The sequence below is a fragment of the Rosa rugosa genome, chromosome 6 (assembly GCF_958449725.1).
Source record: "Rosa rugosa chromosome 6, drRosRugo1.1, whole genome shotgun sequence".
NCBI lineage: Eukaryota > Viridiplantae > Streptophyta > Magnoliopsida > Rosales > Rosaceae > Rosa > Rosa rugosa.
Window position 1 is genome coordinate 17,743,421 of NC_084825.1, and position 27,371 is coordinate 17,770,791.

The following is a 27,371-nucleotide window of genomic DNA, read 5'->3' on the forward strand; positions in this document are numbered from 1 at the left end:
GTCTCAAAATTCTTAGACGCGGCATTGGCTTAGCCCGCCCTAGTTTTGTCTCTTGGATCCGTCTCTGCTCAACAAATATTATGAATTTCATTTTTTATAACCAAGAAAGCAATAATACAGGTATCGGTGCTCAATGTGCTTAACATCTTTTATGATGTTTCGTTCAAGAGCACTTGGATTGACAGTTGAATGGTTAGAGGGAATAACTTAGGTTTTCCGGGTATGAATGCGAAAGTCTTATTTCCTCTAGCATTTTGCCTTTAATGCTTTTTGAAGCATGTGCTCTTCTAGTCAGAACTTCCGCGCTGCAATAGTGTAGCCAGAAATCTCATTACTACAATTTCTTTTTGTTTTGTTTTAGGGGAAGAAGATTAAACACATTTTCTTCAAAGTCATCCTCTGGAATAACCATTGATAAATATTTGGGATTTGAGATATACAGTAGATATTAAATTGATTGTTGTCAGGAAGACTCTAGATGGTACTATGGTTATCAGAGCAGTGATCACTTTAGTGACCAAGAATATCCATTTATTGTCAATGAGAATTTTTTTTTTTTGGAATCAATCGATCAATGATTGAATTCAGTGGATGAGATTAAACGCTTAAAAATACTCATTTAGTTACAATTTTGGAGTTTAAATTTAATAAATTAATAGTAAGTACCATGAAATTAATGATCATCGGTGATAACCATCTCTGATGATTATCAAATAGAGTAAGAAAACCTTTCACCAATATGTATTAATTGAATCTGGTGGATTAGTCTTTTTTTTTCTTCTTTCTTTGTTCATTCAAAATGTTTTAGGACCAATTAAATAATTTTGTATTATATATTTGATAAATAAGAGCAATTAAATTTTTTTTTTTTTGTATCTCTCTTAAGATTGAGGACGGTCAATACTTATGCTGATTAAGCCCTGCCATGTTGTACATAATCTTAGGGAAATTATTCCCTCTTACCCTTTTAGGATTTTCCTATTATCCATAAGATAATTGATTTTGTTCTTTAATACCTAATTAAGCTATTTCATTATTATTACTATTATTATTATTAATTTTTTTTTTTGAGACTATTTTCCCTCTCTCCCTTTATCACGTAGAGAAAAAGTGGGAGGGAGGGAGGGAGGGAGAGCTGAGGCCAAAAGTGACATTTTACCCTTGAATGGAGCGCGTGAGAATTTTAATCTGCTGGTGGTGTGAGTGAGAATATTTTGTGTAAAACTTAGGCTATAGGTCAATACCTTGTATTTTTTTTCATGTAGAGTTGTCGATAGTATCATAGATTACCGTTTTATCTTTGATTGCCAAATGGACGAGCAATATTACTGCAACGTGTTACACTATTAATACTACAAAAGAAAAGAGATTTTAGTAATTTTAGCAATGCCAATTATGCTAAAAAAAATGACTAAAAGTGGGGAGAGCCGGCCTTGAGATTTTAGAAGCCTGAGGTGAAGAATTAAAATGTGGACCCACATGAAGTAATTTTTTGTTTCTTTGCAACATCATGCGTTTGAACTATGGCATGTTGAATTTTTATTTTAGACAAATTTGTAGAGTACAAAAACAGTTGAACATCGTTATAACCAAGGTTCTAAAAATCGCTAGGCGCTAGTCGGGCGGTGGTCCGAGGACTAGCGCTCAGGGGCCTAGGCGGGAGCCTAGGCGGTGTTTGTTTTTTCTGTTTTAAATTCATTTTTACGTTATAGTGTATAATTGTATAAATAAAATAATTAAATTATCATTAATCTATGATAGATGTGAGTCATCAAATCAACAAAAAATTAAAATAATCATTTAATAATCAACATATAATTATAAATCTGCTTAATTGATAAGGATTGCTGGCAGCTACTTAATTGATTTTTAATAGGATAGGACCAACAAAATTAATTATTTAATTGGATAGGATTATAGGAAGATGAGTGGCTGTAGAACTCTGAAACAAGAACAACGGCGAAAACTCAGAAACATAAGAAAGTATGATTGTGTATATTTGTATGATTATCGGTCTTCGTCTTTGAAGAAAATGAAGTTTCAGATTTAGCAGCATGGAGAGAGAAAGAGACTTGAGGAGAGAGAGGACTCAAAAGGAGAGATAAGAAAGAGAGTTGAGGCGTTGAGCGTCGAGAGAGACGGCGAGAGAAAAGAGAACAGATGCATCTGGGTTTTCAGTTTTGAGAACTAAACAGGCCGCCCAGACCGCCTAGGCGCTCCCTAGCCCGCCTAGACGCCCGCCGAATCCCAAACCGATCTCCCTTGTCGCCCAGCCCGAAATCGGGGCGGTCAGCCTGCGCCTAGGCGGCCGCCCAGACCGCTTTTTAGAACATTGGTTATAACTAGAGAATAACAAAGAGAGTAGAGAGACATAATATATGAGGGAGATAGAAGTATGTGATTCATTCTCATTAGAGTCCTTTATATAGGAGTTAGCCAGTGTGGCGGAGCAAGAATTTCATATCAACTGGGGCGCTCAGAAGTTTTAGAAAGAAAAAAAAAATTCGTATATAAAATATATACTATAACTTTAATAAAAGAAAATAAAATTACAGTAAGATTAATATTTATCTTGAAATTATAATAATATAGCTTTAGATATTAGACAATTATATTTTGGTATCTTGACCAAATGCACCAAAATTGGCCAAATTTATCCCACTTACCCCAGCAACAGATTTTTATTCTCACTAACCCAATTTAAGGAGAAATGACAAATTTACCCTTAGCCTAATTAAATAATTACACAGATGCCACTCAACTCCTCTCTCTCCATCACCGACACCATCTCTCTCTTTCTCTCTCTCTCTTCCGCGCCATCTGTCTCTCATTTCTTTCACCAGGTGACGGTAGTGTAGGGTTGAAGATCAAATCCCTGCCCGAAGCTTCGTTCCAGCCTCTGGCTCAAGTAAGCCATTCTAATCCGATCAGCTTTGAAAACCAAAAAGGCAAAAAAGCCAAAACGCCCAAATCGGAGAAGAATGGCTGAGTCATCGAGCAGTGGTCTCACGTTCAAGCTCCACCCTCTAGTCATGGTCAACATCTCCGACCACTACTCCAGGGTCAAGTCTCAGATGAACCTTCCCATTGCCGCCCACAACGCCACCGCAACAACCAACAAACACGGCTCCGAAGCCGTCGAAGACGAGCATCTTGTTCTCGCACGACATAGGGACGTCGGTGCTGTTCAAGGTGCTATCGGCGTTCGCCGCACCGGAATCGTCCGATCAGACTGGTGAGCGACTCGAACGAAGGAACGACGAAACACTGAGTACTTGTTCTACGTGGACTTCGAGGCGTCAATGGCGGAGGTCCTCCCGCCCACCTCGTCGGGTCGGTCTCCACCGCCTCCACTCAAAAGCGGGTTCGGATCTTCCGAGATGAAATTCCGGCCATTTTGAGTCTGGGGCTATTTTTTTTTTTTTTTTTTGAAAAGTTTGAGTTGAGTCTTAAATAATGGGTGGGGATTCATGTCCACAAGTTTCATTTTAGGGCTTTGGTTTTTTTATTGCAGTTCCTCATTTTGTTGTCATTTTTTTTTTTGGTAAAATGAGGGCAGAAGACAAGAAAAAAGGAAAAAATAAGTCTATTGGGGGGCAATAGACGTCTATTGGGGGACAATAGACGTTTTGAATTGATGTAATTCCCTCGTTTTTTTTTCTTTAATCAAATTTTTATTTGTCTGATTTTAGGAAGATAAGTTCCTATTCCGACTACCGAAGGTTCTATTGGGAGCCAATAGACGTCTATTGGGGGGAAATATACGTTTTGAATTGATAATAATCAGCTTTTTTTTTTCTTTAATCAAAGTTTTATTTGTCTAATTTTTGGGAGATTAGTTCATATTTCGGCGACCGAAAGTTCTATTGGGGGGCAATAGACGTCTATTGGGGGGCAATAGAGATTTATTATCTCTCTATTGGGGGGCAATAGACATCTATTGGGGGTCAATATACATCTATTGGGGGCAAATAGAGGTCTATTGCCCCTCCATTGGGGAGCAATAGACATTTATTAGGGTAATAAACATGTCCACCTATGACTGGAATCCGGTGAAAGTTGGCCTGAATCCGGCGACGGTGACCGGATTCTGGAGAAAGTTGGCCGGAATCCGGCGGCCGGTGACGGGCTCCGGCAAAGTCTCCTATGGTTTCTCTCTCTCTCTCTAAGTAACAAAAGGGTGAGGGGTAAACTGGTATTAAAAAAAAAAAAAAAAAAAATCTTAATGGGGTATTAGGGAAGACTCCCTTATACTCACCCCCTCAACAATACGAGATTTTCTCTCAACTAGGTTTTCTCTCCAAAACCCTAGCAAGCGGCCTCCTTGCCATTCCCTACCCCTAGCCTTTCGCTTTCATGGCTTCCATCGACGCCGTCACCGCTAGCTTTGCTGCCTCCTTGGCTCTTGCTGAGGGTGGTCAAGCCCCGGACCTTGGAAAAATTGGTGGAGGCCCAGTGAAGAAATCCTCCCAATCTTTTCTTCTTGGAAAACCTCTCACTTGCAAACCTGTGGATTCTGCAACTTTCAAATCTCACTTCCTTCGAACTTGGATGGTGGAAAAGGAGTTTAGGGTACAGGAAAAGATTGACAATCTATTCCTATTCTCTTTCGGATCAGCCCGAGATCGAAATAAGGTCCTCAAAGGTGGAGTTTGGTGTTTTGATCGTGCTCCAGTCTGCCTGGAGGAGTACGATGGAGTTCTACCCATTGCTTAAGTTTCCATGAAACATGTTCGAATCTGGGCTAGGGTTTCAGGTATTCCCCCACTGTATGAAGAGCCTGATAACCTTGTCCTCATTGGGAATCTCTTGGGGGGTTTCCTGGATTATGACAAGGAGTTTCGAAGAGGATCAATGCGCATCTTCTTCATGCATGACATCTCCAAACCTATTCTCTTGGAGCGTAAAATCTTCTTGGATACAGGGATTGAACCAATCTTGAAGTTTCAGTTTGAGCATCTCAAAGGTAGGTGTTCTCAATGCGGCCTGCTTACGCATTCGGGGGTCAAATGTCTGGCACCCAACCCAGCCATCTCCACCCCTAGGATTATACCGTTTGGTGGTCCTCCAACTGCGGGTGGAACTTTCTCCTTTACAGCCCAGGCCAGCCGAGAACTCCCACAACTCTCCTCTACCTTGCTCAAGAAGAAAAAGCCTGTCATCCGAAAGCTAGACAGATCATTATCAGCAGTTGATCCATCTGCGAGTTCCGTGGCCGATATGGCTGCTGAGGAATCTGATGAACCTATAGGAGTTCAGCAGACAGAGCAGGTTGAGACCGATGCTTCCGGTTCGGCCTTCAAAGTTAGGAATTCCGAATCTAGCCCACCTGTTCATACTGCACCAGTGGAACCTAAGGTGTATAAGAAAAGAAACAGGACTGGAGGTTGCACTCCCTCCCCAAAGAAACTCAAGACAATCCTGGGTGGTAAGATACCCATACTGCGAGCAGAGACCCTAGGGTTGATTGAAGCTGTTAATGAGAGTGAACAAGGAATTCTGAAGAAGAAGGTTGGAAGACCTCTGGGAAGCAAGAACAAACTTCCTCGCCCTCAGAAGAAGTTGAGTGGGACTTTGCGTCTGACTTACCCTTCGGTTGAAGCTGCTCATGAGATTAGCCCTAAGAATAAGGGCAAGGGAAAGCTCTAAGCTTCCCGTGTTCGATACCTAGCATTTGATTCTAGTCTATTTCTATTTAAGTTTAGTTTCTCTGATTGTACACCAATTGAGGTCCTTGGCAATTAGGGTTACTCTAGAAAGGGTTTAGATAGTTGTTGGATTGTCTCCTTATGCTAGGTCTAAATTTTGTGCTCCAAAGATGTTCCCCAATGAGGGTTACCTGTTATGTGCTTAACAACATAGAACATCTAGGTTTTCATTTGGTGTAAGACAGCATATGATGTACGTGCCTTCTGGCCATGGATAAGTAATGAAATTATCTACTTCTCAAAAAAAAAAAAAAAACTTAATGGGGTAAGTGGGAAAAAAATCCCTAGAAATGGGGTAAATGGACAAAAACCCTTATATTTTTCATTATGGACACATAATTTATTTTTAACTTTTAAAACTATAAGGAAATATTGTGTTAATGTTCTCAAAAAGAAAAAGAAAATGACCAAATACTTGTTATTCCCTATACGTTGCTCCATAAAACAGTTTAGTCCAAAATTTTTAAATTAAACCGGTTAGTCCTTATTCTCTCTAATTCTTACACAACATGTCCTAAAATGATTATTGTACCCCTCAATTTCTTTTTTTTTTTTAATTTTTTTCTCTCTTTTAATTTAATTTTCTGCTTCTCTCTCTCTCTCTCTGGGATTCAGGATCCTCCGCCATGGCCTTCATGACAAGACCCACAAATGCTCTGGCGACTCCTGCAGCTCATCTTCTTCACGTCTCCTTCTTGGTTTTCATCTCCTTCACATGAAAATCAAGCAATTAAGTTGATGGGTTTCAATTTGACAGAAAGTTTTGAGGAGACACTACAACAAAAACTGGTATTAGTTACCACAACAATGGTCACAAAAGATGGCAAATTTGGTCACTAAACAGATTTAGTGACCAAAATATGGTGGTCACTGAGTGGTCACTATAGGGTCGTCACTAATAGTAATTAGTGACCAGTTCACAAAGTTGGTCACTAAACGAAATCAATTTAGTGACCAAATTAATATGGTCACTAATGTGACCTTCTTTAGTGACCAAAGAGTTCATCACTGAAACCCCTAATTTTGGTCACTAAAATATCTAATTTGGTCACTAAAAAGACTCGCATGCTATATATTTAGTGACCATAGTGGATAGTGCCGGTCACTAAATATAAAATTTGTTTTGGTTGTTATCTTTGGCGGGAAAGCAATAGTGACAAAAGAATTGATCATTACAAGTTACGATGTGGTCACTAAATGCCAATGGGTTTTAGTACGAACAATACAAATTTGGTCATAAATACTTAAACCGTTGGTCACTATATCTCAATCTTCTTCATCATTAGGTACAAAAGCTATTGAACAAAATAACATTAGCAATAATCTCCAACAAAATATGTATCTCATCTCCTCATAAACTATTGAACTTTAAATCCAAAGTCAGTTATATACATAGTACCAGCACCAAAAGAACTACCAAAAGAAACTTGAATAATGATGTATTTCCAAAAGTTAACCAAGTCGAGAGATATACTTCAAGTCTTTCTTCCAAAAGCTAATAGCCTAATACCAAGTCAGAAAATATATTGCTTAATTAAAACTCAGACCTTGGACCACTCTTCACAAATCTGCAATAACAAAAAAAAATATGCAGCAAGTTAGTAAACTAACATATGATTGCAAAAAAAAAAAAAAATCATACAACAGTGATAGTGGAAGATAATTATTCACTTCTTAATAACCTTAATCGTTTTATTTTTTTTGTTGTTGAATAAACCATGTTGTGTTATTCATAAACTAACTTCTTAAATTAACAAACATGATACTACATACCTTTATTTCCTAGAGGAAAATTGTTCCAGCAATTTTTTTAAAAGTGCGTCCGTCTCGTTTTGTTTTGCTTTAACTGCCTCTAACTCTTCACTTTGTTGAGCTGCACTAGCCTTCACTGTCTCTAATTCTTCATTTTGTTGAGTTGCACTAGCCTTCATTGCCTCTAACTCCTCTGCAAGTTGGGTAGATCGTCTTTCTGCCTCATCTGCCCTCCTTGTAGCCTCCTGAAGTTGTGAATGATTATTGGAGACTTTCGAATTTTTAGGCTTAGGACCTGCTCCTAAGCCACGTATGTAGCCTGACCGAGGTGGACCAACAATTGTGGAAAGAACTTTATCATATATCTCATCATCAGACATTACTTCATCTGTTTGCTCAGGATTTCTTAGTTTTGTCATCTCACCCTAAGGAATTGTTAACTGAGATAAGCCATTGCACCAATAATAAAATATTAAGATTGTTATTTCAAGAAAAAGTAAACATATACATGACAACTTATATAAGCATTTTCAGCGACATCTCCGACCCATGTTTTCTTGTTTTCTCTAAATCTTGTCAGCTTGAACATGTCAATACGGCTAGGTTCCTCTCCGGTCTCAGAATTTTGCTATTTTATTCAACCATAAAGCAAAGCATATGTCATATGCAACTTTTAATTAAACATGTTTTTACTTTGCAAAAAGAAAAAATATATACATGCTTCTAAAAAAAAAAAAAACAGAAAACAAAAAACAAAAAACTTACATTTTCATATCTAATGCGACTAAATGCTTTTGTCCCAGCACAATGAGTTATTGTTAGCCTATCTCTGTTTTTCTTATTTTTTCCGCTCAATTCCTGTATACAAATTGCAAAAAATTGACATGTATAATAGTGAAAGTGGAGTCCAATTATAATGCTAATAACTAATAAATAAATGGACAGCTTAGGAATAGAAACAATTGCTCACCAGCCACTCGTCATCGTGCCACCAATTGATGAGAAAATCCCAGTCATCTTCTCCCACATTTTCAGGCTGTTCTCAAGTGCCTCCTCCGCTGATTCAATTGCAAAAACATCTTATGCAAATTGTATCGCCAAGTGCTATATCTTCTTTTCATGTCTGCCTCAATAGCCTCATTCACGTGTGGTTCATTCCCCAATTTGAATTTCTCCTAAATTTACATATATGCCATAATTAAAATTATCAACAGATTAAAATAAATTCATAACCTATATTTAAAAAGTAAAAAAAAGTAAATAATCATGGGACTTGCTATGTTTGGTGCTGGTTACGAGGGACACAGGTAGTACCTACAACAAATAATCATGCAATCTATTATTCATTACCTTAATTCATTTTGATGTCAAGTACCGTTTCTTCCAGACTATGACAAGTTTTGGGCACTTCATAAGCTTTAAGCACACAGAGGATATATCCTCAAATGTCTACTCTCACCTAAGTTCTATGAACCCCATAGGTTCGATTCCTAAAGTAAATGCCCAATATATACTTTGCCTTTTTATACCTTCATCCCTTAGTCCAAACATCAAATAATACTTACTGGTTTATTATGCTTTCCTTTCCATCTCTCTCAAGGTCAATAAGCCTAATTTCTTTATCTACTAATCTAAACCTTTCTTTCTGGGCCAAATAGTTTTTAAATCTGTAAACTGTGATTGGGATAACTTTTTTAATGGTTTATAATTTTAGATATCTGGCCACTGCCTCTTTTGACCACATTGTCAAGATATGGAATGTTGATGGTTTCACATTAGAGAAAGCTCTAGAAGGTGTGTATCTTATAAAATATAATCAGTAGCAATACAACGGAAAAAGGAAAAAAAGAAAAGAAAAAGAAACAAAAGGCAATGCAAGATAGAAACTATAAGCAATGCGCCTAACCTACGTTGTTTGATGTTTAGACATATAAGTACTTCAATCAGTGTATATAATTTGGTGTACCTACACCCAGGGGTGGAGTCACATATAGGCCAGCTTGGGCACTTGCCTAGACTGACTTTTTCTTGTCTACCTTGATTTATATATGTTGGCTGAAGGAAGCTACCTAAAACATAGCAGAAAAGGGCAAAACCAGATGAATCTTGCCTTACCTAGGCTGGGTTTTTCTTATTTGCCTTGAATCTTGCCTTATCTAAGAAACTTTTCTGGATCCGCCACTGCCTACACCCCGTCATTAGCAAAAGCACCAGCCTGATATTCATGTATCATTTCAACTACATCATCAACATCTTCCTCAACATCCTCTCCATTATCCTCTTCTATTATGTCATCATTTTCCAATTCATCATCAGACTCTTCTTCCCCATGTTTTGTCCACTTAATGTAATGCATAATCATTCCATACGAATATAAATGATCTTCAACTTGGCCTAGAGGTCTGGAACAAAAATTATTACAATTTAAACACGAACATGGGATTAGGTTGGACCCTGGCTTCATGTGGGCAGTAGCAAAATCAATGAATTCTTTCACACCCCTTAATATATTCTGGCTTCCCCCTAGTGGCTAGCTGAATCCAATTCTTATCCATCACCATTATAGCTTAGTTCTAGCAATAGACAAAGTATTGAAAATAAATCAAATAAACAAGACATAAACAGCACAATTGACCATATTAAGTAACAATATGATGGAAATTAAATCTTGATTTTCTGCAGTTTTTTTTTTCTTAAAATTTATCTTATGCATATTAATTCAGACTAACTTATATATACTAATCTTTCAATTAAATAGTTATCGGCAATCATTATAGTAGACTAGCCTAGTAAAATATAGCACAACTGATGTGGGAAAGACATAGACATTACACACACACACACACACACACACACACACACACATATATATATATATATATATATATATATAGAGAGAGAGAGAGAGAGAGAGAGAGAGTTACCACAAGAGCAGCAAAAGATATGCAGATTCCAATTATTAGAACCCTATTAACCACACCAATGAATCGTTGACTGCATTTGAAGATGAATTTATAGTCTAAGTCTCAAATAAAGAGACGCAGATTCAAAATTACATCATATTTGAAGTTCGTTTTCCAAGTAAAAAGAAAGAATGCAGTTTTGGCAACTAAACTAAATGTAAGAGAACACTTATAATATACTGAATTAGGCCAAGAGATCTTACAATATCTACTATGATAAAAGATGATAAAAAAACTAGCATGGGTTTTATGTAGCTAGTTATTAAAAGGTAATCATGCGATGGTTAAAGATTGAAGGAAACTTAGGAGTCAAAAGTTTGAACAGTGGCCAATATAGAGATTTAAAGCCAACCATGGCTTTCATTCCGTTCTTTTGGAAAGGAAAAAAAATATATAAAAAGATATCTGGAATTCTTAGTAAGAAACAATAAACATTCCTAAAAGCCATAATCAAATAAACATAGTATATTTTGATATTAGATTCACCTTGAAGCTCACACCTTCTCAATATTTGCTTCTCACCAAATCACTTATAGACGTCTTTGCACTCAATTTGAACATCAGAGTCATCCTCAGGGTCTCTTACTGTGGCTAAATCCTCTGATTTCAATGAATCCTACTAAGACAAACCTTGTCAGCCATAGCTATCATATAACCAATTGTTATTTGCTAATATAATTATCAAAATAGGCGCATCCAAGATCACCAATGCAAACCAAGCACAAACCGCAGTTTAGAAAACAAGTCGGTATAAAAAAAAAATACATGAAAAGAAATGTGTTAAACTTAACCTTTGTTACTTGAACTTATAACATGACCTTTTGATTGCAGAGGACATCAACTATAACTACAATTCCCCACATATGGGTTAAGGTGATAATAGTATTGCAAGTCTAGCAGCAAAGAGACAAGTGATTCAATCATAATACCAATTTAACAAAACAATATAAACAAATTGACAAAAACCAGTAACCACATTTAAGTTTAACAGTTAATGAAGACATACCATATAAGAATAAAAATGATTGCTCATATATAAACAAAGAGATGAAAACAATCCTGGGAGCAGCACTTTTTGTTATTTTCTTATAACCAACCCAACCTTATTTAGGGGACTATACTTAATTATGATAGGAGCATAAAATGCGACGTTTATAATGTTTATACCCTATATTTTGCTAAGTTATTTCCTTTATCTTGATCAATTTAACTTAGTTAGTGTTTTTACAGGTAAATGGAGTCTCAAAGTCTAAAAATGGCTAAGGAAGGCACAAGTGGCGCAGAAATGGAAAGAAATGAAGAAATGGAAGTTTTCCCAGTTTGACTAGGAAAAGGAATCCCAGTTGAAGTAGGAGTCTGAAGCTGACTTGGACTAGGAGTTCTACTTGGACAAGGAAACCCAATTCTACTCAGATAAGGAAACCTAGTGTGATAAGGAGTCCCTGTTGGATAAGGATTACTCAAGAAGGTTCCGGAAGAGTGTAGAAGTATCTCGGAAAAGAAAGCAGTATTCAACTAGGAAACCTACTTGCATATGGAGTTCTACTCATACTAGGAGAGCCTTGGAACATTCATGAAGTATCTAGAAGTCTCAAGAAGATCATATGCCGTGCACATGGAAGAGAAAGCAACAAGGAATTCGGATTTCAAAGCAATGTGGAGTTTGGATTTCTAGTTGAGTATGGATTGGAATTGCCGTGAGATTCTTGAAGGTTCTAGGGAGTTCTTGACGTTTCATTCTTCAATAAGGCGTGGAAGACATGTGAGAGGCATGTGATGTGAAGGAAATTCGAATTAGACTTAAGTTGTGCTTTAAAAGTCAAATCCATTACAGATTCGGATTACTACCTGTGCAGATCAGTCAACTTCAACGGAGCATAGAAAATCGCTCAGAGCTCAGAAAATTATGATCTTTATATGGTTGGAAAGCTACAGATGTCTAGTTTCCAGAACTTTTTACGGCTCGTCGATATCTATTTTCTAGAGGAAGTTATGGCCGTTTTAGTGGACTGAGGTCAATCCTGCCGGAAATCTGTTTTGTGCCAAACAAGTCATAGATCAACAAGAACTTGGAGAAGTCAAGTAGAAACGAATTGGGAGTGCCTTGGGACGTTCTCCTATATATACTTAATGTTTAAGACGTCTCAAGGTTAACAACTTTCTCCACAATTTCGTATTCTCACTTGGGTGCTCTTGAGTTTCAGGTTTTCACAATTCTTCAAGGAGCTAAGCCGTGCCACCTTCCTCCATTGCCGTGTTCATCACTTGTTGCCGTGCTAAGGAGCTGCTTTGGACCTTGGGACGTAACTAAGGGTTGTTCATAAGCTTTAACATGCATTCATTCACGGTTTATGTGTAATTGTTAGATGGATTTTCTGCTTTGGATTGTCTATGTGTAAACCGAATCTTTTGAGTATGCAAAACTGTTTTCAAGTATAATTTTGATGTTCTATTCAATGATTGATGTGTTTATGTGATCTTGATCTTGCTTAGTTGCCGAATGTATGGAATGATAATCTGATTTTGTGCTTCATTATATGTAACGTTCTTGTGGTTGCAAACATAGGAAGACTTGCATGTAACTTGCTAGTAATTAGGTTTGATGCTTTATGAAACCTAATTCGAAAAAGTAGTAAAGGCTTGCTTTGAGTCGAAATTAGGTTATGCATGTGATGATAAGTTGACTTGCTTTGAGTGCTTGGATTTGCATGTCTATTGATTCTTTCTTGAACTTAATGATTTGAAAACGGGATTTTTCAACACAGTTGCTTTGAGTGTGTGATATCGAACTTTTCAAAATAAAATTGATTTGGTGCTTTGCTATTTCGATTTAACTTAAGAAAGAAAGTAAAAAGGGACAATGGTTGCTTTGATCTTTGTGTCTTGGTTGATAGCTTTCCACGGTAATTAAGAAAGATTAAGGGATGCATGAAACATGGATCTTGATTGGTTCTTGATAAGTTGTTCTTCGAAAATTCTTCTTTTCCCACCTTTGTATAGAAACGATTTTAATATTTTATTTGTTTTCGAAAATTATAGTTTAAATCTTCAAAAACCCCCCATCTTTTATGTTATGTGTTTTTGTATATTTGTAAATAATTAAAATTAACTTAGAGTTTTAGGTAGCATGTTAATATAAATAATAAATAAAATAAAAAAAAATGTTTTTAAAAATTCGTGAATAGTGTCTCCGTGAATAGTAAATATGTGTTGGTGGTTTTTAGGATTTTGTTTTGTGTTTTTTAGGTGTTCCTAAATTTTAGGGATGCTTTGGTGTTTTTTAGGGAAAGTAGTTAGAGTTAGTTTTGACTTAGGATTTCTTGTTTGACTTGGTCAATAATATGTATCCTTGTTGTATATGGATTCCCTATGTGATATGGATTTGTAAATTGTGTATAAATAGGAGTGGGATTCCAAAACCTTTTCTAACTTAGTTTTCTCTCTTATTTTCGAATTGCCTATATATACTTGTGATTTTGGTTTCTTTCTCTCATTCCTTTGCTCTCTAATTCGTAACATGTATGTATGCTCTCCCTATAATTCTTTGTTGTTTCTTTGTTTGATCGAAATTTGTGCATACTTGTTGATTTGTAAAATATTTTCGTGTGAAATTGTATATGTTCTTATAATTGTATAAATTTGTATATTCTTTGTTTTATTAATTTGTTCTCACATGTTAGCACCCTCAATCCCCGGTTTAGAACGATCCCTGCTTATTCTATACTAACGCTCGACATTTTCAGGGTTTAAATTGGCGAATGCTTTTGCACGTATCAATTTTTGGCGCCGTTGCCGGGGATTGAAAAGTCTTCATGTGATGAAAAACGCCACTAAGGTATGATTTTGGTAAGGGATTATGAACTATTATGGAATAGGTGAAGTCTCTTTTGTTGACATTAGCCTTAACCCCTTATTAGTACCTAATTTAGGTCTCTTAAGGTTGAGGGCGGCTTTTGTTAACACTTGTAAAAATGTCTTGCACTTAAATTTTCCCTTATCCTAGTAAGTATAGCCTATGTGAGATGGTGACTAGGAAGGGGACAACGTTCATGACGGGTTTTGAAATCAGAAAGGCAATGCCAAAATGGTTTCTACCTCTCGTGCTCGTCCTCCCCCGCACTGGCCATTTTCAGTAAGGTTGCCCAAAGGATTTGCGAAAGAATATGTGTAAAGACAAGGACTTGGGCCGCACGTCCAAAACAATAGTCCATGATGTTTTATTAAAATCATATACTTAGACAATTTTCGAGAAAATTGGTTTTGGTAAGAAGAAAGTGAGTCATAACGGAATAGGTGAGAGTTCTTTTATTAATACTTGTCAAGCAACCTTCTTTATCAAGTAGGCGCACCTTAGTAGCCAGAGTGTCTAGGTTGATTGGATACGAGAAGTGCTGACAAAGGGTCTCGTCCCCTGTCAATCAAGTGAGCTGAGCTCCGCCAAAATCGTTCCTCTACTACCTGGCTCTGTGTGAAAAGAGTTACCAAACGATTTAGGAGGGGAGACTTGTATTAACATTAGAATCTCTGGGCCGCACGTCTAAACTTTGACTTACAATTCTCTTATTAAAGTTGATTATTTCGAAAGTTGTAAAAGATTGTAACTAACCACTATATAATTTTCGTTGGCCTTGTGTGTACTTGCATATATGTGACGTTTTAATGTGTATACCTTGGTCCACGTCATGTTTATACCTTACTAACTTTGTTCTTTCGTTTTACTACAGATCAATGAATGTCTGGATCGTCTGAACCACCCAAGTACACCAAAACGCCCCTTCACGTCATCCAAGAACGAATTGCAAAGCTAAAGCAGAACTCGGATATCTTTGACGTTCAAGTCTCTACTCCACTTCAAATTCGTGAGCTTGAAATAGATAGTGAAGGGCATCAAGTAGAAGGAGGATCAGCTGCTTCAATCACTTCATCTGATCAATCACCACCACATACCCCACATCCACCACATCAAGAACCACCCAACGCTCCATTACCTTTACTTTTACCACCACCACCACCAATGGCTCTCACCATAAGGCAACTCTCTACATCCGTCATCCCACCTGGGGGAGTGCCAACCTGCATAACCTACCCTGCTGCAGCTGAGGGATTAACAGCTGATTTTGAGTTGAAGTCTGGGTTGCTTCATCGTCTTCCTACATTCCATGGACTCCCTATGGAAGATCCCAACAACCACTTGATGGAATTTCAGTTCATATGCACTAGCATGAAGCCTCAAGGAGCTGATGAGCATATTTTGAAGTTGAAGGCCTTCCCATTTTCGTTGGCTGACAAGGCAAAGCAATGGCTTTATGAGTTGCCTAGTGGACGAATTACATCTTGGGGAGACATGATGAAGGCGTTTCTTGAGAAGTACTTTCCTACATCTCACATCATCATGTTAAGGAAGAAGATAAGTGGCATCCAACAAGGGCAAGATGAGTCCTACGCAGAATACTATGAGAGGTTCAAGTCTCTTATCACTCAGTGCCCTCAACATGGCATGAAGGATGAGACCTTGCTCACTTGTTTTTATGATGGTCTCACACCTTTGGAAAGAGATATGTTAGATGCTGCTTCTGGTGGATCTTTTGTTGACAAGGAGCCTGCGGCTGGAATGATCCTTATTGAGAATAGGGCCTTGAATCAACAACAATATGGGAACTCTAGCCCAAAGTCCCCACCATTCGTGAAAAGGTCCATGAGGTAAGTACTTTAGCTCAATTGGAAGAGAAAATTAACAAACTTACTTCTATTGTATCTCAGGGATCACATGGACAAGTCATGGTGTGTGGAGTTTGTTCTATGCAAGGGCATGCATCTAACCAATGCCCCCAACTCATGGAGGAAGGAGGACAAGAAGGTGTCAACGCCATAGGTTTTCAACAAGGGTTCCAACGTCCTAGGAATGATCCATATTCGAACACTTACAATCCTGGATGGAGGGATCACCCTAATTTTCGTTGGAAGGACAATGAGAATGTTCAAAGTGCACCTCAAGGGTTCCAACAACGTCCTCAGGGCTTTTATCAAAAGCCCCAACCTCCTAACCCTACTCCTTTTAATTCGAATTTTAATTCAAATGCTTCTTCTTCTTCTAATGAAGAATTGATTCGAACCCTAACCAAATCTACTCAAGCTTTAATTGCAGGTCAAACTCATCATGGGAATCAGATCAATGCCATATCCACGGATGTGAATGAGATGAAGAAGCAAATGAGTCAAGTTGTGGAGTTTATGGGTAAGTTTCATGAGCAAGGAAAGCTTCCAAGTGGCACTATCCCTAATCCTCACTTTGAGCAAGCAAAAGCCGTTACTACAAGGAGTGGTAAGACCCTTGTAGACCTCCCTAAGCCTCCCAAGAAGAACTCAACGTCAACATTAGAGGAGGAAGAGGACCCTGCAACGTCCAAGGCTCAAGTGACGTCTCCACCTTCCAATGCAAAACCGAAACCTCAAGGACAAGTTTCTAACTCTTTCAATTCGGTTATTGCTAATCCATCTTCTTCTCCTTTGCCTTTCCCAAGCAGATATGCTAAGTCCAAGAAGGATGAGGCCGAAAAGGCCATCTTGGAAACTTTTAAGAAGGTGCAAATCAACATCCCTCTCCTTGAGGCCATTAAGCAAATTCCTAAGTATGCCAAATTCTTGAAGGAGCTTTGCACCACAAGGAGACAAAACCGTGAGAAAGAAGTGGTGAAGGTAAGTGAGAATGTCTCAGCTGTGCTTCAACGCAGAATGCCAGAAAAGTGTAAGGATCCAGGGAGTTTCTCTATCCCTTGTGTTATTGGAACAAGTAGATTCGAAAATGCCATGCTAGACTTAGGTGCTTCCATCAATGTCATGCCTTATTCTGTTTATGAAACTCTAGGTCTAGGTGAGCTTAAACATGATAATGTTATTATTCAGTTGGCAGATCGATCTAATGCATACCCTAAGGGGTTAGTTGAGGATGTACTTGTGCAGGTTGGTGAGTTAATCTTTCCAGCTGACTTCTATGTCCTTGAGATGGAGGAATCCCCAAAGAGTGGAACGCCATTGTTGCTAGGCCGCCCCTTCATGAGGACGGCTAGGACTAAAATTGATGTTTATTCCGGCTCATTAACAATGGAGTTCGATGGTGAAATTGTTGGCTTCAACATCTTTGAAGCAATGAGGTATCCCTTGGTTGATTTTTCATCATGTTTTTCTATTGATATTCTTGATGAACTTGCGCAGAAATTCATGGAGATGATGAATGAGGATACTTTGGTTTCAACCATTGCCAATGGCGTTGGAATCATGAAGGATGACACAACCATCCCTAGGGAGGAGCTCACGGCCATTCATAGTGATTCCATAATGGAACATGTTGCTTTTCTTGAGGCAACACCATTCGAGCTAGGTGATGTTTCTTCTGTGTTTATTTCTCCCTCTACTAATAAACCTCTACCTTCAGTGATTCAGGCACCTACTTTAGAACTTAAGCAATTACCGGATCACTTGAAGTATGCTTACTTGGGAGAAAACGAAACATTACCTGTCATCATTTCATCATCTTTGACGTCACCTCAAGAGGACAGATTAGTGGAGATGCTTAAGCAACACAAGACTGCAATTGGTTGGACTTTAGCGGATATCAGAGGAATTAGCCCCACCACTTGTGTGCATCGAATTTTGCTTGAGGAGGGAGCCAAGCCAACTAGGGAGGCTCAGAGACGTCTGAACCCACCTATGATGGAAGTTGTGAAGAAGGAAGTCATCAAGCTTCTTGATTGTGGCGTCATCTACCCTATCTCGGATTCTAAGTGGGTTTCACCAGTTCAAGTTGTGCCAAAGAAGTCTGGGATAACAGTCGTGAAGAATGCAGAAAATGAGTTAGTGCCTCAGAGGACTGTGACTGGACATAGAGTTTGCATAGACTATAGGAAGCTAAACGCCACCACTAGGAAGGATCACTTCCCTTTGCCATTCATTGATCAGATGCTTGAGAGGTTAGCTGGCCATGAGTTCTATTGCTTTCTGGATGGGTATTCTGGGTACAACCAAATCGCCATTGCTAATGAGGATCAAGAGAAAACGACATTCACATGCCCCTTTGGGACGTTTGCCTACAGAAGGATGCCCTTTGGACTTTGCAATGCTCCAGGTACGTTTCAAAGGTGCATGGTAAGTATATTTTCTGATTTTATTGAGAAAATTATTGAAGTATTTATGGATGACTTTTCGGTTTTTGGTAAAGACTTTGATGATTGCTTAAATAACTTAGAATTAATACTTAGGCGTTGTGAAGAGACTAATCTTGTGCTTAATTGGGAAAAGTGTCACTTTATGGTGAGACAAGGAATAGTCTTAGGGCATATTGTTTCAAAACGTGGAATAGAAGTTGATAAAGCTAAAGTAGATCTTGTTAAGTACTTACCATACCCCACAAGTGTGAGGGAGGTCCGCTCTTTTCTTGGACATGCAGGTTTCTACAGACGCTTCATCAAGGACTTTTCCAAGATTTCAAGGCCTTTATGTCGTCTTCTACAGAAGGAAGTGGCGTTTGAATTCAAGGAGGATTGCAAGGATGCATTCAATGCTTTAAAGGAGCTTCTGACGTCTGCTCCTATCATGCTTCCACCAGATTGGTCTCTTCCCTTTGAGATCATGTGTGACGCCTCAGATTATGCCATTGGGGCCGTGCTAGGCCAAAGGAAGGACAAGAAGCCTTATGCCATCTACTATGCGTCAAGGACCCTAAATGATGCTCAACTCAATTACTCGACAACTGAAAAAGAACTTTTAGCTGTTGTTTTTGCCTTAGAAAAATTTCGATCTTATTTGTTGGGTACTAAAGTTATTATTTATTCTGATCATGCAGCTTTAAGGTACCTAATGTCAAAGAAGGAGGCAAAACCAAGGCTAATTCGTTGGATACTCTTGCTTCAAGAGTTTGATGTGGAGATCAAGGATAAGAAGGGCTCTGACAACGTTGTGGCAGACCATTTGAGCAGACTAGTGAGTGAGGAGGACGCCATACCTATAGTGGAGATGTTTCCGGATGAACAACTCTTCGGAATCCAGGTCAGTGAGCCTTGGTATGCTGATATTGTTAACTACTTGGTGTCTAAAACGTTTCCTAGTAATATGCTAAGTGCTCAACGTGCTAAACTTAAGAATATGGTTAGACAATATGTTTGGGATGATCCTTATTTGTGGAAATATTGCTCTGATAAATTAATAAGGAGATGTGTGCCTAATAATGAACAAAAAGCTATACTTGAGTTTTGTCATTCTAAACAATGTGGTGGTCATTTTGGCTCTGATAGAACTGCTAAGAAGATATTGGAATCTGGTTTTTATTGGCCTACTTTGTTTAAAGATGCATATGAATTTTGTATGACATGTGATAGATGCCAAAGAACTGGAAATTTAGGACCTAAGGATCAAATGCCTTTAAATTATGTTATAGTGGTCGAAATCTTTGATGTGTGGGGTATTGATTTTATGGGTCCTTTTCCTTCATCTAATGGTTTTCTTTATATTCTCTTGGCTGTTGATTATGTTTCTAAGTGGGTGGAAGCGAAAGCCACCAGGACTAATGATTCTAAGGTTGTTGCAGAGTTTATAAAGTCTAACATTTTTAGTAGGTTTGGCATGCCTAGAGCAATCATTAGTGATGGGGGTTCTCACTTTTGCAACAAGACCATTGAGGCTTTGCTTAGGAAGTACAACGTCACTCATAAGGTCTCAACGCCTTATCATCCTCAAACGAGTGGACAAGCAGAAGTTTCGAATAGGGAAATCAAGAGGATACTTGAGAAAACCGTGGGACCTTCAAGGAAGGATTGGAGTCAACGTTTGGAGGATGCTCTTTGGGCATATAGGACGGCTTACAAGACACCAATTGGGATGTCACCATTTCGATTAGTGTATGGAAAGCCGTGTCACTTACCTGTGGAGTTGGAGCACAAAGCTTGGTGGGCCGTGAGGAAGTTCAATATGGACTTGGATGAAGCTGGACTTCATAGGAAATTGCAACTCAATGAGCTTGAGGAAATTCGAAATGATGCCTATGATAGTGCACGGATTTACAAGGAAAAGACAAAGGCTTTTCATGATAAGATGATTCGTGGAAAGACCTTTGTAGTTGGTCAAAAAGTTCTTTTATTTCATTCTAGATTAAGACTTTTTCCTGGTAAGTTGCGTTCTAGATGGGTTGGTCCTTTTGTTGTTACTAATGTTTTTCCTCATGGTGCTATACAGATCAGAAGTGAAACAACAGGAGCTGAATTCAAGGTGAATGGTCATCGTCTTAAGCCTTACTATGAGGCGTTTGTGGAACACATTGTGGAGGATGCACCCCTTCAAAAGCCGCCACAACCAGAAGAATAATTGAAGGTGCCAGTCTAGGCTGAAAGACTTTAAACATTAAGCGCTGCATGGGAGGCAACCCATTTCATCCGTAGCTGTGGAGGAGCCATCAACGCAGATTTGCTTTCTTGAACTCTTCCTTTCTCTTTTATTTTCGTCAACTTTGTTTTCCTTTTAGGATTTGTTGCGTTATCTTTTATGCCATGCTTGATTGATGCTTTGTATGCTTTTAACTTGTTTATACATTGAGGACAATGCATGATTTAAGTGTGGGGGAAGGGTTTAACGTTTCACTTAGCTAGTTTTGTGGTTTTAACAGAAAAACAAAATAAAAAATCGGAAAAATACAGAAAAATAAAAAAAATTTGCGTTAACTTTGTTTTAGGTTTTGTGTTTCATATTTCGGTTTTGTTTTATGTGTTGTGTGTTTGTTTGTTTTGTTTAGTTATTGTTAGAGTCAAAATGAATTTTGGGTAAATATCTTCTTCATCGTAGGCGCATCCAATGGGATGTGATGTCTAAGGTCTAGTTTGGATATGAGAAGAGCTGACAAAGGGTCTCGTCCCCTGTCAATCAAGTGAGCTGAGCTCCGCCAAAATCGTTCCTCTCTTCACCTGGTCATGTTCCAAAGGAGTTACCGAAAGGAGAAGGAAAATAACCCTAAGTCCAAACGTTTTTGTCATGTTTGTTGCGTCACTTTTGTGTGTTTTCGTTTATGTTTTGTGATCGAGTCTTAGGATGCCCTTTTAACTGTCTAGGATGTGCTTATATCTCTGAAATTAAGGCTAAAAGAGGATCACAAGATTGAGATAATGTTTGATGATATTCTTTGGTTAATTATGATTTATGAAAAGCATATGAATGTGTAGTAGATATGGTGCATGCGTAACTTTGGTACAGAATATAAACATGTGGAAGATAAGTTATGATTCATAATAAACCCTAAGTGAGAATTTGAGCCATGTGCCCTTTCTTTGTTGAGTAATTAACGAAAAATGTTTATACTCTTATTTTCTTGGCGATGAATTTGTTGATCTCATTATTCTTTCATCTTGATTGACTACATGCCATAGCTCTTTAATGGACTAGAGAATGCTAGAATTCACTGTTATGCTACGTTTATAATCAATATATGGCCCTGATTCTGGAAAGGATAAAGGTACTTACTTAGGATTCTACCACCATTGCCAAATGTAGCTTGTGTCCCCATTTGTGCCCGTCGTGGGACCCCCCTAGTTTAACCCCTTTGAGCCTACATTAAGCTTTTTCTTTCATCACCCTCAAAATTCCTTAACCCTTAACCCTAGTATAGTTACATCCTTACCCTTTGTTCTAAAGACTTAGTGGAGCATATTTTGAGACTTTGCTTGGAGTTTTGACGTCAAGGAAGAATTTTGAAGGCATGAAGAAGTTCAAGTGTGGGGGTAGACTTGTCCATAAGAAAAATTGTATGTAATTGCCGAAAAAGAAAAAAAGAAAAAGAAATCGAAAAGGAAAAAACAAGAGAAAGAATATTTCGGCAATTAAAGGAAAAAATGTGTTATTATTGTTTAAGTCTATGGATTCTAGTCCCCTATACTTAGTGGATTTGGAGTTTGTTTTTAATTGAAGGCCCATTGTTGAAGAATTTGGTCTTTGTCCTATTCACACTTGTTCAAAGAAGGTTAGAATGAAGTTTGGGCCCAACATGATGACACTCGGCCCCTTTTATAAGCCCAAAGGAGGACATGACGTTTTGCTATGCTTGGTGGATTTCGAAGATAGTCTCTCTACATGAACAAGTGCTCTACTAGGTTTTTAGGATACTTTGTGATTTTCCTATCCCTTCGTTTCTTTTAACCTTAAGCCTTGGCCCCATTACACCCTTTATTATAAGACCTCTTTGATCCTTAAGATGGGACAGCCTTTGATGTGGAGATGAGTTATAACTGTTGAACTTATGGCTTGGGTTCATTCGTGCATGTGGTTGATATCTTTCATGAGATCTTTAAAAGAAAAATATATATGCTTTCGTTTCTTATGTATGTGATCTACTTCGTAATCTTTCACATATACTTGAGTGATAAGCTTTTAAGCATGAACCTTGAATCTGAGAGAAGAAAGAGTGATATATCCAAGTGAGGTTGAATCATGACTTGTTTGAAATGTGTTGAGAACCCCCATCACCATTGTTTACCCCCAAGTCTTACATGCTTATATGTGGATTATATTTTGTAATTAACTCTCGAATATCTTGAAGATGTGATGCTTGGTTAAGTGCTAATCTTGGTGACTTGAAAGTATGAGATTGCTGAGACAATATGTTAAAGGGCTTAGAAGTCATTTTGTGTGTGCAACGTTGGAGTCATTACTTGTTACGTTTGTGTCTTGATTTTGTTTAAGTATTTTTGACGTTTTTCTGGAGTCTTGAGTCCTTGTGTTTTTCGTTTTCCATACTTAGTATTTTCGTTGGTTTCTTTGCTTTGTTTTGTTTCTTAGTTTTTTTTGGTTTGTTATGTTGATTTTGCTAAGGGACTAGCAAAAGCTAAGTGTGGGGGAATTTGATAGGAGCATAAAATGCGACGTTTATAATGTTTATACCCTATATTTTGCTAAGTTATTTCCTTTATCTTGATCAATTTAACTTAGTTAGTGTTTTTACAGGTAAATGGAGTCTCAAAGTCTAAAAATGGCTAAGGAAGGCACAAGTGGCGCAGAAATGGAAAGAAATGAAGAAATGGAAGTTTTCCCAGTTTGACTAGGAAAAGGAATCCCAGTTGAAGTAGGAGTCTGAAGCTGACTTGGACTAGGAGTTCTACTTGGACAAGGAAACCCAATTCTACTCAGATAAGGAAACCTAGTGTGATAAGGAGTCCCTGTTGGATAAGGATTACTCAAGAAGGTTCCGGAAGAGTGTAGAAGTATCTCGGAAAAGAAAGCAGTATTCAACTAGGAAACCTACTTGCATATGGAGTTCTACTCATACTAGGAGAGCCTTGGAACATTCATGAAGTATCTAGAAGTCTCAAGAAGATCATATGCCGTGCACATGGAAGAGAAAGCAACAAGGAATTCGGATTTCAAAGCAATGTGGAGTTTGGATTTCTAGTTGAGTATGGATTGGAATTGCCGTGAGATTCTTGAAGGTTCTAGGGAGTTCTTGACGTTTCATTCTTCAATAAGGCGTGGAAGACATGTGAGAGGCATGTGATGTGAAGGAAATTCGAATTAGACTTAAGTTGTGCTTTAAAAGTCAAATCCATTACAGATTCGGATTACTACCTGTGCAGATCAGTCAACTTCAACGGAGCATAGAAAATCGCTCAGAGCTCAGAAAATTATGATCTTTATATGGTTGGAAAGCTACAGATTTCTAGTTTCCAGAACTTTTTACGGCTCGTCGATATCTATTTTCTAGAGGAAGTTATGGCCGTTTTAGTGGACTGAGGTCAATCCTGCCGGAAATCTGTTTTGTGCCAAACAAGTCCTAGATCAACAAGAACTTGGAGAAGTCAAGTAGAAACGAATTGGGAGTGCCTTGGGACGTTCTCCTATATATACTTAATGTTTAAGACGTCTCAAGGTTAACAACTTTCTCCACAATTTCGTATTCTCACTTGGGTGCTCTTGAGTTTCAGGTTTTCACAATTCTTCAAGGAGCTAAGCCGTGCCACCTTCCTCCATTGCCGTGTTCATCACTTGTTGCCGTGCTAAGGAGCTGCTTTGGACCTTGGGACGTAACTAAGGGTTGTTCATAAGCTTTAACATGCATTCATTCACGGTTTATGTGTAATTGTTAGATGGATTTTCTGCTTTGGATTGTCTATGTGTAAACCGAATCTTTTGAGTATGCAAAACTGTTTTCAAGTATAATTTTGATGTTCTATTCAATGATTGATGTGTTTATGTGATCTTGATCTTGCTTAGTTGCCGAATGTATGGAATGATAATCTGATTTTGTGCTTCATTATATGTAACGTTCTTGTGGTTGCAAACATAGGAAGACTTGCATGTAACTTGCTAGTAATTAGGTTTGATGCTTTGTGAAACCTAATTCGAAAAAGTAGTAAAGGCTTGCTTTGAGTCGAAATTAGGTTATGCATGTGATGATAAGTTGACTTGCTTTGAGTGCTTGGATTTGCATGTCTATTGATTCTTTCTTGAACTTAATGATTTGAAAACGGGATTTTTCAACACAGTTGCTTTGAGTGTGTGATATCGAACTTTTCAAAATAAAATTGATTTGGTGCTTTGCTATTTCGATTTAACTTAAGAAAGAAAGTAAAAAGGGACAATGGTTGCTTTGATCTTTGTGTCTTGGTTGATAGCTTTCCACGGTAATTAAGAAAGATTAAGGGATGCATGAAACATGGATCTTGATTGGTTCTTGATAAGTTGTTCTTCGAAAATTCTTCTTTTCCCACCTTTGTATAGAAACGATTTTAATATTTTATTTGTTTTCGAAAATTATAGTTTAAATCTTCAAAAACCCCCCATCTTTTATGTTATGTGTTTTTGTATATTTGTAAATAATTAAAATTAACTTAGAGTTTTAGGTAGCATGTTAATATAAATAATAAATAAAATAAAAAAAAATGTTTTTAAAAATTCGTGAATAGTGTCTCCGTGAATAGTAAATATGTGTTGGTGGTTTTTAGGATTTTGTTTTGTGTTTTTTAGGTGTTCCTAAATTTTAGGGATGCTTTGGTGTTTTTTAGGGAAAGTAGTTAGAGTTAGTTTTGACTTAGGATTTCTTGTTTGACTTGGTCAATAATATGTATCCTTGTTGTATATGGATTCCCTATGTGATATGGATTTGTAAATTGTGTATAAATAGGAGTGGGATTCCAAAACCTTTTCTAACTTAGTTTTCTCTCTTATTTTCGAATTGCCTATATATACTTGTGATTTTGGTTTCTTTCTCTCATTCCTTTGCTCTCTAATTCGTAACATGTATGTATGCTCTCCCTATAATTCTTTGTTGTTTCTTTGTTTGATCGAAATTTGTGCATACTTGTTGATTTGTAAAATATTTTCGTGTGAAATTGTATATGTTCTTATAATTGTATAAATTTGTATATTCTTTGTTTTATTAATTTGTTCTCACATGTTAGCACCCTCAATCCCCGGTTTAGAACGATCCCTGCTTATTCTATACTAACGCTCGACATTTTCAGGGTTTAAATTGGCGAATGCTTTTGCACGTATCAAATTACATCGATCATGCTACTCTAATTTTGGGGACAATATAGAGACTAGAGAGGGCACTAGTAAGAGAAGGGACACAATATATAGTTCATGCTCTGCCTCTAATATCACCATAACAAAACAAAAAAACAAAATTTTGGTTTTAAAAAGAGCCTCACAAGCTGTGTGGTGGGTTTCAAAAACTTTGTTGTGTTTCTCCTGAACTCCAGATCATTGTTGGCCATCCAACTCTTCCAAGGACTAAGGTTCAAGCTCATTCGTTATTGCTATGTATCATAGTTTGTAGATTAACTTCTAGTTGTTTTGGCTTATTTATATATTATTTTCTTTTCTTTTTTAATTGAGTTCAGATTGTGAAGCAACTGTGGGCTTAACACGTACCCATCCTCATCCAGAACAAACACAAAAGGAAAATTAACAAAGAAGAGATGAAAGGGTCAAGTCAGAGACTTTTCAGAACAATATCTATGTATGAAATGAAAAATTCAACTACATAATCAAATCAATGGCAAGAGATAAATAGATTCAGAAATAGAAGCGCGGAAAATGAAAACGAAGCTGAGAATTAGAAGTAGAGACCATTGGGTTATGATCATTCAAGGCTGTAAACTCCTAAACCCTAAGCCTAAACTCTTTTTTTTTTGGTTCTCAGTCCGATTTCACAATGCACAGACTTCTTTAACATCAATAAACAAAAAGTGATGTTCCCAGGCCACTTCAATGATTCAAATTACTACACTCTTAATTGATTGAATGAAAACCCCTTACCTAGTAGAATCTTTCCAACTTCAAAGAATCCTCGAATCCCTCTCAAAATCAATGTGTTCTGCAAAATAACGACATCAAAGCTAATTCACATATAGCTAATCAGCCTAATGATCCTAATCTTAATTGAACAGTACTTAACAATGAACAAGGTAAAGAAAAATTAACCACACCTGCTTAACGAGAGGGTAGCGGAAGAGCGGAAGACAACGGAGGAAGCTCTACTACTCACGGCGAACCAAACCCCCTGAAATTAATTTGATGACGGTGCCGACTTGAAAGATAGGCGAAGCAAACGTGAAATGGTCGAAGCTATGGAGATGACGCTGAGAGAATTACGGTTATGCTTGAGGGAGTGAGAAGATAGAGGAATAGATCGAGGCTGTAAACACAAGAAGAAAATTGATCATGTAAACTTGAGCTTTTGGTGGAGGGAGTCCATATATGGCTTAGCTCCTCAATTTTTTATTTTTATTTTTTTGCTTTTCTCAAGAAACCGCCAGGCGCCAACAATCCCGCCTCTACAAAATTATTTTTAAATTTTCTTCGGTCACTAATCACACATGTGGTTTCTAGAGTCCCTGACAGCGATTAAATTTGGTCACTAATAATAAAAAGAATTACTTACCAAGCGGACTAGGTCACTATTTGTCATAGAGTAGGT

The 27,371-nt window shown here is 37.7% G+C and overlaps 1 long non-coding RNA gene across 1 annotated transcript; it reads right to left on the reverse strand.

The window, feature by feature from the left end:
• Positions 1-7,980: 7,980 nt before the first annotated feature.
• On the reverse strand, positions 7,981-27,039 carry LOC133714101 (uncharacterized). The gene is made up of 7 exons (XR_009848446.1): positions 26,881-27,039; positions 26,711-26,768; positions 10,910-11,039; positions 10,385-10,454; positions 8,431-8,635; positions 8,226-8,318; positions 7,981-8,088 (listed from the first exon to the last, which is right to left on the reverse strand). It is a non-coding gene; the product is annotated as an uncharacterized LOC133714101 (long non-coding RNA).
• Between the last annotated feature and the right edge of the window lie 332 nt (positions 27,040-27,371).